Here is a 17,026-nt window from a genome sequence, read left to right as displayed (position 1 = left end):
ATAATCAACGCCCAGACGAAACGACTAAAGCTAGAATCCTGAAATTTTGGGTGATGGTTAGTCTTGGGGCGAAGGTGTTCGATAAGGCTGGGTTTTTGGAAATTCGCTCTAGAAGGGTGCAAAAAGTACTAACATGTTAAAAAATTGTATCATTTGTGTGGCGGACCGACCGACAACCAATGCGCATGCGAAAAGGCTGAAGGTATAGAATCCTGAAATTTTGGGTGAGGTTAGTCCTGGGTTTTAGAAATTTGTCCTAGAAGGGGTCGAAAAGTACTAAAATTTACTCAGAAAGGTACCATCTATGTTGCTGAGCAGGGTTTCGGAGTCGGAGTCGGAGTCTACGAGTCGGAGTCGAGCAATTTTGCTGGAGTCGGAGTCTGAGTCGAAAAAAATATCTCGACTCCGACTCCGGGCAAAATTTTTTCCACGTTATAGATATATAACCTTAAATTTGGAACAAGAACGTTCTTTTAAAATCATTATTTATTTTAAAAGAAAGGTATAAGAAAATATGTATGCAAATTATATATTATACTAAGTTAAAGGACAATTCACAGGATACTTACTATCCTCTGAAGTGTAGTCTATTCATTCCTATTTTGTTGATCCAATTGATTCGTTACATTTTTGCAAACAAAAGTAAAGTTCTATGACAATCGTATTAAGATTGGACCTTTAACATCTTTCGTCAGAAGTCTTACTGGTCTTCTCACAAAGGTCTATTGGTATTCTCAACTTGTTTTTTATGAGAAGTCATCGTTGTCTTCTATTAAAGACATTGTGGTCTCTATGGGAAATCTTACTGAATACAATGTGACACATTGAGTCATGACATAATGATTTTTTTGATTGATCCTCATCAATCATTGAGAAAATAGCTTTATGTCTCTGTTTGGAGATATTGTTTCATCATTTTTAGATGAATGTTTTCAGTTAAATGGAATGAGGAACCTTTATGTCAAATATGCTGTCCTTCTAGCTCAGTTTCTTCCATGTCCTTTTTGTTCTTGAACTCATAAAGTAAAACAAAATGAAATTTTCTACAAAAATGTTCCACCGAAAATAATATGTAGGTTTCCCATATCCAAGAAATCGATATTGTCACGTTTTCATTGTCCTTTATCAGATTTACCCGTTACTTTCTCAAAAAAAAAAACCTATTTTTATGTATTTCGGTAAATTTTGCATAATCTATTAACTATATATCAAATTCATATGGTTGCGCTTCTGAATTAGGCATCATAAATGTTGGTTAACGACAGATTCATCACGCCATAACTCAGAAGTCTGACAAACGGCGAATCTTTCATCTAGGATTCATTAAATACTCAATGAGGGCTTTAGATTTAGATATTCAATAACAGAATCTGTCCGAGTTTTCTGCACAATCAATTGCATATACGAAATTCAATGAAATACATAATCATAGAGTTTGCATGAGAAAGGATCGGGTAAAAGCGATAAAGGACAATAAAAACATGACAACATCGATTTCTTGTCCTAGTGAACCGACCCTACATAAAATTTTCCTAGCAACATTTTCGTAGTATATTTTCATGCACGAAATCTCATCGTTTGCTAATTTTTCAGTTCCAGGAAACATCCATCCGCCTACGTGCTGAGTGGTGTACACAATATATCTCAAATATTTCAATAAAATTATCCACTCCACACAAAAGTTCAAAATGTGAGCGCTGAATTTTGGTATAAGGGGTGATCCCTATTTATAAATTTCAGAAAAAAGTTGAAAGTATAAATAGCATGGTCAAATTTTTAAGTCAATCGGAACAATATTGCCTCAGTATGAGCGTTAGATGGGAACAATTTATTTTATTTTGTAGGCAGCATATAAACCTTGTCTTTCTCGAAATCGGCCACAAAAATATATGTCAATTGGTTTATTAGTTTTCGATCCGAGTAAGGAAAAACTAACACATTAGCCTATATAGGCCAAAATATAGGAAAAAGTTAAAAAATTGTGCACATTTTATTAATTTTTAGTGCTATAGGAATTCACTCTCGGAGTCGACGCGGAGTCTGAGTCGGAGTCGGAGTCGTGAAAAAAACTCGCCTGGAGTCGGAGTCGGAGTCGAACCAAAAATACCTCGACTCCGAAACCCTGTTGCTGAGACTAATAATCGACACACAGGATAAACTTACCCAGCAAAATTTGAAGGAAGGGGTTTCATGCGATGACGTGATTTCATGGCATCCTTTGCATTGGTTCAAACGAAGTCGTGAAAGTTCCGATCTTTTCATTAGCATTTGAACCAATGCAAAGGAAGTCGTGAAAAAATCCGATCTTTCATCAGCATTTGAACCCATTCCATCAATCGAATAAAGATGAATTTTGTGTTTTTATTTATAAAAATTTTTCTAAATATATAAGATTAATTATTTGCAATAGGCTTGATGTTGTCGGAGACTCGAAATCACAACCCACGTTGTTAAAACTCTCGTCGTAATGAGAATGTCATTGCAAAGGATTGGTGAAAATGACATGTCAAAGCATTGACGGAAATGACATGTCAAAGCATTGGTGGAAATGACATGCCAAAGCATTGGTGTAATGATATGCATTGGATCCAAAAATGAGTAGCATCTTTTGGGGTCCACGTTCATATAAAATTCATCGATGAAGATGCTAAAAAGATGACATGCCAGATCACTTTCACCCATGATTGAATGGCATCTTTGGCATCGAACATTTTGCTGGGTACTTATTTAACTGGCCCATTACAGAACGTTTTTTCATAAGCCGAACTAAGAAAAGATCTCCAACTCTCTCTGTTTAGTGCTTCGCTTTCTGCAATACCGCGCCTTGTCATCTCTTCATACACTTGTTTGCGCTATCTATTCTTTGGCCTGCCAAAGTGCACCGCGATGCGGCCCGCATTTATACGCCTTTTTAGCGGGTTCATCATCGCTCATTCTTATGATATGGCCTAGCCAACGCAATCGTTTCATCTCGAAACGTTGATCTATACTGATGTCGTTGTATAGCAGATACATCTCGTGGTTAATACGACGTCGATATTCACCGTCAACGCAGATTGGTCCATAGATCTTTCGAAGAATTTTCTCTCAAACACACCAAGCACTGCCTTGTCCGCTTGCGCAAGTACCCAGGCTTCGGAACCATACATCAGCACGGGTAGTATCAGTGTTTTGTAAAGCGTTGTTTTTTGTTTGATGAGATGTGGTTTTATTCCTAAACTGCTTACTCAGAAGTAGCAGCTGTTGGCCAACACTATTCTTCTTCGTATTTAACAACTGATGTTGTTGGTTGTGTTTACGGCGGTGCCGAGGTAGACGAAGTCCCCTACTACCTCAAGATTATAGGAACCAACGTCAACAGTTGGCACGATCTCTATGGGCGCATTGTGCGACGACACCATTAACTTTGTCTTCTCGCCGTTTACCGCCAGAACCACTTTAGCAGATTCCCTTTCGAATTTTTCAAAGGTGTCAGTTACTTCCTTTACCGATCGACCTATGATGTCAATGTCATCGGCATAAGCAAGTAACATATAGCTGTTTGTATATATTGTGCCACTTCTTTTCACCTTAGCATCTCGTATAACCTTTTCCAGCAGAATGTTGAAAAAATCACACCAGAGTCCATCACCTTGTCTGAAACCTCTTTTGGTACCAAACTCTTCGGAGAGGTTCATTCCTATTTTAACTGACGATCGAGTATCAGTTAATGTCATTCTACAAAGCCGGATGAGCTCTGCAGGGATACCAAATTCCGACATGGCTTGGAATACCTTTGAACGTAGGGGGTTGTCGAAGGCTGCTTTGTAATCAACAAAAAGGTGGTAAGTGTCGATCTGCATCTAATGGGTCTTCTCCAGGATTTTCCGCCGGGTAAATATCGGGTCAATGCTGGATTTGACCATAGGCTTAATTCGTTCGCACATTATCCCTGACACTATCTTGTGGGCAATAGGGAGAAGACTTATGCCTATAGTTAGAGCATACAGTCTTATCTCCTTTCGTATGGACGGGGCACAGGATGATCAGGTTCCAATCGTCGGGTACTCATTCTTCCTGCCAGATGGTGTTAACTAGCTGATGAATACACCTTATCAGCGTGTCGCCTCCGGTTTTAAACAGCTCGGCTGGTAAGCCATCGGCTCCTGCTGCATTGTTATTCTTCAGCCGACTTATTGCTGTTTTTACCTCATCTTGGCTGGGCGGTATACGTTCAATACCATCTTCTGGGATTGGATCTGTGGTATCTTCGCCGTCTTCGCTACTATCGGATACCAACAGTTTGGAGAAATGTCCTTTCCATATCCCGAGCACACTATCTGTATCAGTTACCAAATTACCTTTGCTGGTCTCTACAGGAGGTTGTGCCTGTATCAAAGTGATCTGTTTGATGTTTCACTCACTTGGTAGAACTTTCGGACTTCATTCTGGCTCTCTTTTTCCTGTGGAAAAGACGTTTCTCCTCTCTCCTTTTCTCCCGATACCTCTCTCGTGCGCTACGCGTTACCACTGATTGTAGAGTACCCCTATATGCCTCATTTTTCTCTTCTGTAGCAGCACGACACTCCTGGTCATACCTTGGTGGAGGTCTCTGGTATCCAAGTATGGATTTTGGGGCTGTTTGCATGGAGTGGGGAATATTTTGTCATGTTATCGGCACGAGGAGTGCTTTGATTAAGCAGTTGGGCCAGTTGAGTGGAATATGCTGTGGCTATGTGTTGTGTTTGCAGCTTACCGATGTCCAACTTCCGCGTTGTATCCGTTCGTGCTTTATTTGCAACGTTTATACGGATACGTATGTACCCTTGCTGCAACATGATACCGAATCTATGTTTGCTCCTCGGAACGATCATACATCCAACACGCTCGATGAATGTATTCCATCTATCACAACATGATCAATTTGATTACTTGTTCTTTGATCTGGAGACAGCCATGTACCCTTATGAATATCGAGATACTTAAATCTGGTACTGCTAACTACCATGTTTTTTGCAGTTGCAAAGTCTATCAGCCTCATACCATTGTCAGATGTTTCACTGTGGAGGCTGAATTTCCCGACTGTTGGGCCATTGGCTTAAAATCGCCTAGAATAATTTTAATGTTATGGACAGGGCAACGGTCATAAGTTTCTTCCAAGCGCTCGTAATATATATCTTTGGTCCGTTCGTCCTTGTCTTCAGTGGGAGAATGAGCGCAAATAACGCTGATGTTGAAAAATTTTGCTTTTAATCGAATTGCAGCGAGTCTTTCATTTACTGGGGTGAAACTGGAGACCAGATGTTTTAACCTCCGACCAACTACAAATCCGCAACCAAACTCATGCTTTATGTCATGGGAGCTATAATACAGTGCGTCATCTTTAGGTTTTGTTGTGACGCCTTTCCCAATCCATCGTATTTCCTGTATGGCAGTAATGTCGGCCTTGTACTTTTCAAGTACATCTGCCAATACGTAAACTGCACCTTCTCTATAAAGAGTGCGAACTAGGGTTATGACTTTTTTACAACCTCATATCCCTGTATCATAGCGTGATGAGTTTTGCCATAAGATTACATAAAATCATAATTATAAGGTGATTCGGTGAAAAAACCTCACGCACAAAATGATTTTACAATTTGAATTTATCAAAATTATGGACAAGTCAAGTTTGAAGTCACTGTAAGCAGATATACAGTTGAAATTAAACTTTAGAGTCACATGAGATAATTAAACTGACATAACATTTATTTCTCACTAATTTTCTTCAATTCTAAGAATCGTAAAAATGTCGTAAACGCTTTTATTTAAAGATATAATTTTTTAACAAAAAATTTAAAATTTTTCAAAGTGGTTTGTGCATGACCTTTTTCAATATTTGAATGAAACAAACATTATTATAGTTATTAGTAGGCTTATATTTATTCATTCGTGCAACAAAAAATAATTTTTGAAAAAAGCTTTCCAGGTGACACCACGGGGAGGTCAGTGTCGACTTGAGATGAAAGAGGGACCAAGATAAATCCTAGGCTTTGCCATGTTAAAGCCGGTCAGGACCGTTCATTGGTATCTTCCATCCCCTACGTCACAGGCTAAACGACTAAAGCTAGGGTCACTCTTGGTCCGATGTGTCAAATATGGCTGGGCTTTTGGAAATTCTTACTAGAACGGCACGAAAAGGTACTAAATATAGTCCATTTGTATTTGGCGAACAGGTAGAACTGGAATTTGAAATTTGGATTGAACCTCACTGAAGGATTGAAGAATAGATGTGTACGAGAGTACAAACATTTACTAAATTTGGTACCATTTGGTAAGAAGTGAACGGATAGAACTAAAGGTTTGAAATTCGAATGAGAATCAAGCTTGAGAAGTAGGGTTGATATAAGGAAGTTATTATGGAAATGTGTACTATTTGTACAATTACAATTTGGATTTGGACGAACCGATAGAATAGGAATCCTGAAATTTGGAATTAAGATTACTGTTGGAATGTAGAATTGAGGTAGTTTTGGAAATTCTTACTTAGAGATACGAAGAGTACTAAATGGTACTACATTTTGTACAATTTGAATTTATGTGAACGTATAGAGCTGGAGTCCTGAAAATTAAGAATACTATTGGAGGAGGCAATACTGGAAATTCGATTTTGGTGAATAGATAGGGATTTAAAATTACGAGTACAGTTGGAGTGTAGGATTGAGAAATTTATACTTTAGTGTACAAAAAGTACTAATTGTTAATACAATTGGTACAGTTAGGATTTGGGTGGACAGATAGAATTGAAATCCTGAAATATGGTGTTAGTTCCCGAAATTCGTACTTATGTGTACGAATAGTACTAAATGTGGTACTCTTTGGTATTTGCTAAAATATAGAATTTTGGTATCTGGGTCAATATTGGTTTGAAGAATTGATATAAGAAAGATATTTATATATATATTTTTATATATTTTTTATATATTTTTTTTAATGTATTTTATTATTCCCTTTCCGCGGACCAAAAGTTAAATTTGAATATTTTTTCTACAATGGTCAATAACAAAATACTATCCGATCATTTTTCAAAATTATTGGCATTTTCCTTGGCCAAACATCTTACTTCGTGCAAAAATGTGTCAGTATTAAAATATAACACATAATTAAAACTGTGTGAGCCCTATATATTCTAGGCTGTAACTATGCAATCTGACCACGTACGTGAGCTTAGTTGGCATCAATAGAAAAGTCAAGAGTTCCTCTTCTAAATATGAATTACGTGGGTGCAACATATCTTCCAGAAATAAAGAAATACTAAACATTTTAGTAATTTTCACACAAAAGTTTTGGTCCATTTCACCCGCTAAATATTATCTGAGCATCATGTTATATTGCAAGCTTCTTCTTTGTCGTAAGCCCAAATCTTACTTAAAATTTACAGAACCGCTACAAAATCGGATAAAAATTTTATTTTTGGTCCATTTCACCCTTTTCCATTTCACGATCACTACCAAAAACTAATCGTTCCTATTCTGGTAGAAACCTCCACACAAAATTTCGTGACAATAAGTACATAATTGCGGCCTGGAGTTTGATTACAATTTTTAATGGACGGACGGACACATATATACCACATGGGGGGTCTACGACGATTATTTCGCGGTGTTACATGCATTTTCGGAAAAAACAAACGTATAATATCCTTACCACATTGTGGATCATCTGTTTTCGAGCAACAAAAATGCGTCTGAACTTTTTTCATTTACAGGTACAAGGTAACGAAATTCGAATGAATATTACAATGCAAGACCCATAAAAAAAATACCATAAAATTCAAGGAATTTCCCATCAGGTGCCACCAGCCATTTCAGTTGGTCATAGCACGATTTTGTTGGGCTTTCGAGTCATTATGCCGAGAAGTATGGTCGTGCTCACGAATAACATAAAACACATATCGTTATCAAATGGACCACAAAATAGTCTTGGTAAGAATTTCAAAGCTATCCTCGAACAACCCGCAAACTAAACTGGAAAGAAAATGTTAAACTTTTTGGAAGGAGGTACCCGTTGGTATTGTCTGATACCTTCAAAATACCGAAAATCGAGCGGTACCGTTCTATGGGGGCTATGTAAAGGCGTGGACATATACCGTAAAATTTCAGTTTTAATACCCCCAATGAGGACTTAATACCAAATTTAAGCTATTTCGGTGGTATATTGAAGGGACAACCTTCAAAAAACAGAAAATCGGTAGGAACTGTTCTATGGGCGCTATATAAAGACGTGGACCTATGCAGACAAATTTCAGGCGGAAAGTTTTGTAGCCTCAATGAATGCTAAATGAAAAATTTCAGCCTTCAAAATACTGAAAATCTAGAGGTAAATTTGTAGATCGAAAGTTGTATACCCCCTACGGTGGGATATTGAAGCTAAAACCTTTAAAATGCCAAAAATCGCGACGTACCGTTCTATGGGGGCTATTACAAAACATGGACCTATACTGACAACTTTCATGTGGAAATTTTTGCACCCGCAATGAAGAGTTAATACCAAATATCAGCCTAAAGGCTTAAACGTTTAAAATACCGAAAATCGGGAGGTACAGTTCTATGAGGGCTACATCAAAACGTTGAGCAATATAGCCCATTTTCAATACCAAACATCCGAGGAGTAATAGAAAGTTGTTCTCCAAATTATAAAGCTCTATCTTAAAAATTGCTGTATCTTGATTTCAACAGGCTGATGGACGGACAGACAGCGGACATGGCTATTCGATTTAGAATTTTATGCTGATCAAGAATATATGGGAATTTCTGAGTAAAATCGGACACATTTTCAAAATGAAGTTTTTGATTTCCTTTATTTTTGCTGTGGTGATGATGATGTGGTGATATTTTCAGATTTTTTTTTTTTTTTGACTAAAGGTTAAAGGGAAACGCCTTGAAAAAGTCTAATTCTATAAAACTTTATATAAAGAACTATTCATAACTTTTTTAATATTGGTCCAAATAAAATTATCAACAAATTATCAGCTGTCTAATAAAAAATAGAAAACATTTGTGCACATTGGGTTCGTATGCAATTTTTGCGATTCAAGTGAAATTTTTTATATTAAACTACGATCAATTACAAAAATTTTAATTCCTATTTGGTAGTGGGATTCGAATAATGACTATTTTTTCTAATTTTGTTTTTAATTGTTCAATACAATTTTTCTTTTATACCAATGTGAAATAATTGTTATTTTACCAAAAAATTTAAAAATTCACTTTTTTAACATTTGTTTTGTTGTTTTATTTAGGATCTTATCTTAAACATCGTAAAAAAGGAGTGGATTAGAAGTTATTTTAACAGCCGGATAATAAACTAACTAAACTGAGGATGAAATAACTACAGCTCGGGAATTATATGACTGTGCATCCGAGCCAAATAACCTACCAAGTATTAAATGGAAGTCACAAAAATTGTCTCTTGTCTCGTTGTACATTTTTATACCCTCCACTATAATATGGGGGGTATACAAATTTAATTATGTATACCCCCATATTATAGTGGAGGGTATAAAAATGTACAACGAGACAAGAGAAAATTTTTTTGATGTCCATTCCACTCAAATAAGATTGATGCTACAAACCCGAATCTGTTATATTTCTCAATCAGTTTTATTTCTCGCAATTTAATATTTAGCCCAAATGGAAGATGATAAAAAATATTATACCAATTACAGTACCTTGTTATTGGTTTACCCTATTTATACCCTCAGCATTTATGCTAACGAGGGTATATACACTTTCATACGGGCAAAATGTGCCAAATCGAAATAATGGTTTTAGACCTCAAGTATGTTTGGACGAAATGTGTTTCAGACAATTTGGAGTCGATTGGGCAATGTCCGTCCGTCTGTCTGTCTGGCTGGCTGGAGCGCACGATAACTCTCGAACGGATCAACCGATTCGATCCAAAATTTGGCTTTCGTAATATTTCGTCCAAACTTAATTTAAGTTCGAAGATGGGCTATATCGGTCCACTCCTTCCGGTACCTCCCCCACAAAAGTTCGAAAATGTTCGGAAAATTTGAGCGCACGATAACTCTTGAAGGAAGTAACCCATTTTATCCATACTTTGCACATCGTGAAATTTCTACTAAACTTAGATGAGGTTCCAAAATGGACTCAATCGGTTCACTTCTTCGGGTACCTCCCACACAAAATTTCGGATAAGTTCAGTTTAGGACCTGATCTCGAATCGCTTTGATTTTTGTTGCAAAAACTTGTATTCATTGCCCCCCATACGACGGTACAAGTTTCATCAGGGGCAAGTCCATACTTCCTGAGAAAATAGCCTGAAAGTTGCAAAAAGCCCCTATAACACCGTGTGCAGTGGATGGAGCGCAATATAACTCTCGAACGGTTCTGCCGATTCGGTCCAAAATTTGGCCCTCGTAATATTTTGTCCAAATATATTTTAAATTCGAAGATAAGCCATATCGGTCCACTCCTTCAGGTACCTCCCCCACAAAAGTTCAAAAATGTTCGGAAAAATTATGCGCACGGTAACTCTTGAAGGGAGTGACCGATGTAATCCATACTATGCACATCCTAATATATCTACCAGATATAGATCAGGTTCGAATGTGGACTATATTTGTCTACTCCTTCTGGTACCTCTCACACACAATTTCGGATAAGTTCACTTTAAGACCTGCTCTCGAATCACTTTTTTGTTGAAGCGATTTGCATTCGCTACCTCCATTACGACGGTAAAAGTTTTTTCATACTTCTTGAGAAAACAGCCAGAAAGGTGTTAAACCCCCTATGGTACCATATGTAGTGGATAGAGAACACGATAATTCTCGAACTGATCAACCGATTTGGTCCAAAATTTGGCCTTCGTCATATTTTGTCCAAATTTAGTTTCTGTTCGAAGATGGACAAAACCGGTCCACAATTTCTGGTACTTCCCAACAACTTTTAAAAAGTCAGAAAAATGGTATGCACGATATCTCTTGAACGGGGCAACAAATTTGGTCCAAACTTTGAATCTCCTAATATTTTGGTTTAACTTCTAAAATGGCGCATTTCGGTCCTCTCCTTAGGGTACCTCCCCCACAAAAGTTCAACATCTGTCTAAGTGCAGTTTATGGTCTGTTCGAAAATCCTTTGGAAATGTATACCGATGCTGTTCGTTGTGGTCCTGTTCACAGCGACATTATGTTTTCAGTGGATAAATTCATGTTTCCTGGAATACTGTTCAAAACATATACGATGACCCAATGAATTGACCAGTGGGCGCGATATCTATCGAAAAGGTATGACTCTCAGAATAAGATCCACTTCCATAATGGACTATGTCGGTCCATTCCTTTAAGCACCTCCTCCGTAACACTTTTGAAGTTTAGTTCAAATCCACATTTTTCTCTGCAAGTTCAAATGTCCAAAAAGGCCAAAAATTTCTAAATTCATTCGATCTGTACGTAGATGAAAGTTTCAATTCACATAGGCTGAGGGTATATCTCTGGCGGCAAAGCCGACTGATACTTTTTTACTTGTTTTTTAATATTTTCCATGCTGGTAAACAAATAGCTTCATTAACGAGCAGAGAGTTGTCATTAATCTTGAATTGGGATGTTGTTTTAATTAGTAAAAAAACCACTCATAGTTTTTTTGTTATTTCTTTCCACCACATTTTTACGCAGCAGCAGAACAGAGAAAATTAACGAAGCTCTTACCACAGAAATTCTCGACATTGTAGTGGGATGGGACAATTAACTAGGCTGTGGTAATCGTAGTAATAAGGTTCGGTATATTAGATATTATGATATTAACAAAATACGATATTATTTCATGTGATGTTGTTGTATTTGGTTAAAAAGGGGGAAAAATATCAAATTTTTAATTTTCGGGATTTTATTGGTTTTAGTCTAATTATCCAACCGAATTGAGTGAAATTTGGTATTTACCGCCTGTTCATGTATGTCGCACGGAAACCTGTACGAAAGGAAAGCAGTCACTCACTTCCGTCTAAAAATGCGTTCAAGTATTTCGCAAACTATCGTGCGACTGCCGTTACGTATCCTATGCGAAATACTACTAATTTGAATGTACATTTGTACAACTATGTTCCATAAATGAGAGCCAAACGAGAAATGAAAACAAAATCCACATATGCATACAAACATTGGAAAATGTGTGATTTGTTTTGTTTGAAAAATAAAATGTGTCGGTATTTTGAATTATTTTATTTTATTGATTTCTTCAAAATAAGGAATGAAAGCGCCATTAAAACGTGTCTATAAAATTTTTATTTTGTTTCAAGATTGTGTTGCATAAATTTGTTTTAAGATTGTCGGTGTTATTCGCGAGTTTACGTTCTACTCGGCAGCTACAAAGCAAGTGAGTGATTTTGACATTCTCTTTCTATAAGAGACAGTCCTTTCGAAATACATAAACACAAATTTAATGGAAACGTGTACGTTTACGTGTTATTTCGTATGGCTTGTCGGTCGCATAGATTTTCGTTTCGAAGGCGTTTACATGAACAGAAAATGATTTTTTTCCACTTCCGAAGCGCAAAAAACCTTTCGGTCGACATACATGAACAGGCTGTTAGTCTTCGATTTTGGAAAACAACATTTCTGCAGAGAACTGTAAGTATAGATGTAGGTTTTAATATTGTCCCAATATAAGGCTGCCCCCGACTTGCGGCATTTTTGTGAGGATTTTTGCTACAAATTTATACAAAAACAGCATTATACCCTAGACAGACGGCAGCGTTAATTTGCAAAATTAATTCAAATTAATTCGTGCATTGTCCACATCTTAATGTACAAAATCAAACTGAATTTAAAAGGCATTTAGGTATTTCAATATTGCAATACCGTAAAAGAGAGCCTAATTCATCTGAGGGAGAGGGCATATTCATGCTATGAGACACAAGGAAAACTAAAAACCAGTAAGAAAAGGATCAAAGTCGGGCGGGCCGACTATATAATACCTTACACCACTGGGAATATGCAAAATATATATGGGAGCTAAATCCAAATCAGAACAGATTTCAATATAATTTTTCACATTTGTTTGTAGACCAAATTCCGTTATATAGTCCAAATTTCATTAAAATTGGACATATATAGCGTATTTCGTGAATCAAATACCTCAAATCGGTCGAATATATATATGGAAGCTATATCCAAATATGAACCAATTTCGATATGATTTGGCGCAGTTATTTCTAGACTACCCACCGTCACACATTCCAAACTTCATTGAAATCGGACAAATATATCGTGTTTCGTGCATCAAATACCTCAAATCTGCCTAATATATATGGTAGCTATTTCCAAATCTGAACCGATTTCGATATAATTTGGCACACTTATTTCAAGGCCAAATCCCAACAAACATTCCAAATTTTATTGAAATCGGACATATGTATATAGCGCGTTTCGTGCATCAAATACATAAAATCGGCCGAGAATATATATGGGAGCTATATCCATTTCTATATAATTTGGCACACTTATTTCTAGACTAAATACCGTCGCACATTCCAAATTTCATGGAAATCGGACATATATAGCGTGTTTCCTGCGCCAAATGCCTTAAATCGGGCGAAAATATATATGGGGGCTATATTAGCTGTTTCGTAAATGCAGAAACTGTCGTCTGTCAGGGTGAAATTAAATACAGTTCTTAGTGCAAATTAACGATGCCGTCTGTCTAGGTCTAGACTCTAGGGTATAAGTCCGTCATTTAAGGTTTAAAGGTGTCAGAAATTTCTCTATGACAAATTGACGCCATATGTCAATATTTTGGTATTATTCCCTTATGTCGGTATTTCAGTGACACTCTTATTTTATTATTTTCATTAATTTCATTTTTACATATTTTACTTTGAACTTAGTATGGATTACTTAGTTGTAAATATAAGTATTAAAATAGCATGTAAATCTCCATGGACCGTGACCGTAAAGAAAGAGAATAGAATTAGGAAAATGCATTTCAATAAATCATTAGTTGTTGTACTTACCCCCAAATAAGCGCATCGTCTTCGACTCCTTTCTTTAAAACCGTTCAAGAATCCTAAAAAATCTGAAAATAAAAAATTAAACAATCGAAATCTAAATAAAGCCAATTTATTTTTTCGATACTCACCTTAAAATAAAGAGTGAAAAAGCTACTTTGGGGGTTTTCAGACCAAAACAGCTCTAATTTGCAATTTAGGGTTTCTAGTGATTACAAAAACTTATCCACAAAACTTTTAGGCATAGCCATATCGACACCTCCAAATAGTAGTATGCTAAGTCTGAAAAGTGAGTTTTGCAGGAGAAGCTCTCAAAGTTTACAGTTTTCTTTGACCTTCACTACTATTCTGAGTAAACATTTGTTTATAACTTCTGTTCGGATTGACCGATCATTACCAAAATTTGACAGAATTTAAGTTAAAGGACGTAAAATGTAAAAATGTAAAGAACTTGAAAACATGCTAAGTCGACTTAGCATACTATTATTTGGAGGCGTCGATATAACGGTTCCTACTGACCGATGTTGCTGTAATGTTGTACAGGGAGTTCTCAGATTGGAAGATAAACGATACAGCTCGATACGAAGTCTTTTAAAGGATTCTTCTACTGAAGTGGCTGTTATTTGTTACTTTGTATTTTAGTTAGGTATGAAACCTCCACGCATCAATATGGGTTAATATTTTGGTATATACTCCATATAAAGGTACTCCTCCCCCTCCGATTTTACGTATATTAAAGGTTGTACACACATAGTCCAAATGGAATGACTGTTACATGGAAACATGAAATCAGCGATCCTAAAACATAAGTATCCAAGGTTAGGTCAACATCTATTAAATTTTACATTTTTGCCCAGATTTTTCGGAAAATCGTTCAAACATGCAACATTTGTGTAAAAATGGCAGTCAAAACTGATGGTGTGTGCTCCGCTTGACAAACATACACAAGGGCAACTTCTGTTATATTAACGAGTGCACGCCGATTCATATTCGCTCAATGATATGGGTCCTACATTCTATCGTACAGTCCGAACGGCACCACTTGTCGAGAAGTTTTTTACGGATGAAATACTCAGGAAATGTCGCCTACACTGCACTGAGGGGACGCGCTTACCACTGCACAACGGTCGCTTTACTAATTTCCAGAAATTTTTTAGTTTTTATACCCTCAGCATTTATAATAACGAGAGCTTATATACGTTCATATACCGTCCGTCTGGCTGGAGCGCACGATAACTCTCGAACGGATCAACCGATTCGATCCAAAATTTGGCTTTCGTAATTTAGTTTAAGTTCACAGATGTTTCAGATGCTCTCGAATCGATTTGATTCTTTGTGCAACCACTTGTATTCGCTGTCCCTATTAAGACGGTACAAGTTTTTTAGGGTCAAGTCCATACTTCCTGAGAAAATGGCCCAAAAGTCAAAATCCCCTATGACACCATATGTAGTGGCTGGAGTGCACGATACTTTCGAACGGGTCAACCGATTAGGTCCATAATTTGGTTCTCCAAATATTTTGACCAAATTTAGTTAAAGGTCGATGATGGGTCCCTTCGGCCCACTCCTTCGGGTACCTCCCCACAAAAGTTCAAAACCTTTCCCTTAAATGATGTGTACGATAACTTTCGAAGACAGCGACCGATACATAGATTAGGTTCAAATATGGACTATATCGGTCCACTACTTTGGGTACCACAAAATTTCGGAAAAGTCCAGTTTAAGAGCTGCTCACAAATCGCTTTGATTTTTGTTTTGTTCATTTGCATTTGCTGTCTTATTACAACGGTACAGTTTTTTTCAGGGCCAAGTCCATATTTCCTGAGAAAATAATCCTATTCGGTCCAAAATTGTATCATACTTATATCTTGTCCAAATGTAGTTTAACTTCGAATATGGACCATGGACCAGGTTTTCTTCTTAGGATACCTCTACCATATAAGTTTAAAAATTGTATTTAAGTGCAGTTTAGGATCTGTTCGAATATCCTTTGGAAAATTATACCGATGCTACTTTTTGTGGTCCTGATTACAGAGGTATTATGTTTTTCGTGGACAAGTCCATTCTTCCTGACATACTGGTCCAAAACCTATAAGTTATACGGTGACCAACTGAAATGACTCCCAAAATAAAATCCACTTCCACAATGTCGATACATTTCTACAGGTTCATCCTCCGCATTACTTGCGAGCTTTAATCCAAATATACATATATTTGTGTTCATACGCCCAAAAGGTGCCACAATATCTGAAAATCCCTAATACATACCCAGCAAAATTTGAAGGAAGGGGTTCGATGCGGTGACGGGATTTCATGGCATCTTTTGTATTCGTTCAAACGAAGACGTGAAATATCCGATCTTTTCATTAGCACTTGAACCAATGCAAAGGAAGTCGTGAAAGATCCGATTTTTTCATCAGGATTTGAACCCATTCCATCAATCCAATAGAGATGAATTTTGTGTTTTTTATTTATATACATTTTTCTAAATATATATGATTAATTATTTATATACGTAATGATAATGTTATTGCAAAGGTTTGGTGAAAATGACATGCAAAAGCATTGGTGAAAATGGCATGCCAAAGCATTGGTGAAAATGACATGTCAAAGCATTAGTGTAAATAACATACTTTGGATCGAAAAATGAATAGCATCTTTTGGGGTCCACGTTTATATAAAATTCATCGATAAAGATGCTAAAAAGAAGACATGCCAGATCATTTCCACCCATGATTGAATGGCATCTTTGGCATCGAACATTTTGCTGGGTAATTATTGGGGAAATGGATTTTGGTTGCGTAGCCGGTATTCGATTCGATATCGTCCATAGATGAAAGTTTGAACTTGCGCAGGCTGAGGGTATATATCTGTCGGCTGATACTGTAATTATGATGTTATATTTTATTCATTGTACTTAAATGCCATACGATAAGGTAATGCTTAATATTTCTTACAATTTTCCTAATGGAATATTTAATCCATAAAAGCTTAACTTTTTTGGACGAGAAACACATCAATTTAGTTAATTGTAAAATTAATTACA

The 17,026-nt window shown here is 36.7% G+C and overlaps 1 protein-coding gene across 1 annotated transcript in view; it reads left to right on the top strand.

Annotated features, from left to right (window-relative positions):
* LOC141389530 (uncharacterized) overlaps nucleotides 1-17,026 on the top strand; it is a 1,388,168-nt gene that overhangs the window by 92,424 nt on the left and 1,278,718 nt on the right. The window lies entirely within an intron of this gene.

The sequence above is a fragment of the Musca autumnalis genome, unplaced genomic scaffold (genome assembly GCF_047663935.1).
Source record: "Musca autumnalis isolate F117 unplaced genomic scaffold, ASM4766393v1 scaffold_1, whole genome shotgun sequence".
In the NCBI taxonomy this organism is placed as follows: Eukaryota; Metazoa; Arthropoda; class Insecta; order Diptera; family Muscidae; genus Musca; species Musca autumnalis.
Note: the sequence above shows the minus strand (reverse complement) of the source record. Positions and strands in the feature narration are given on the sequence as shown.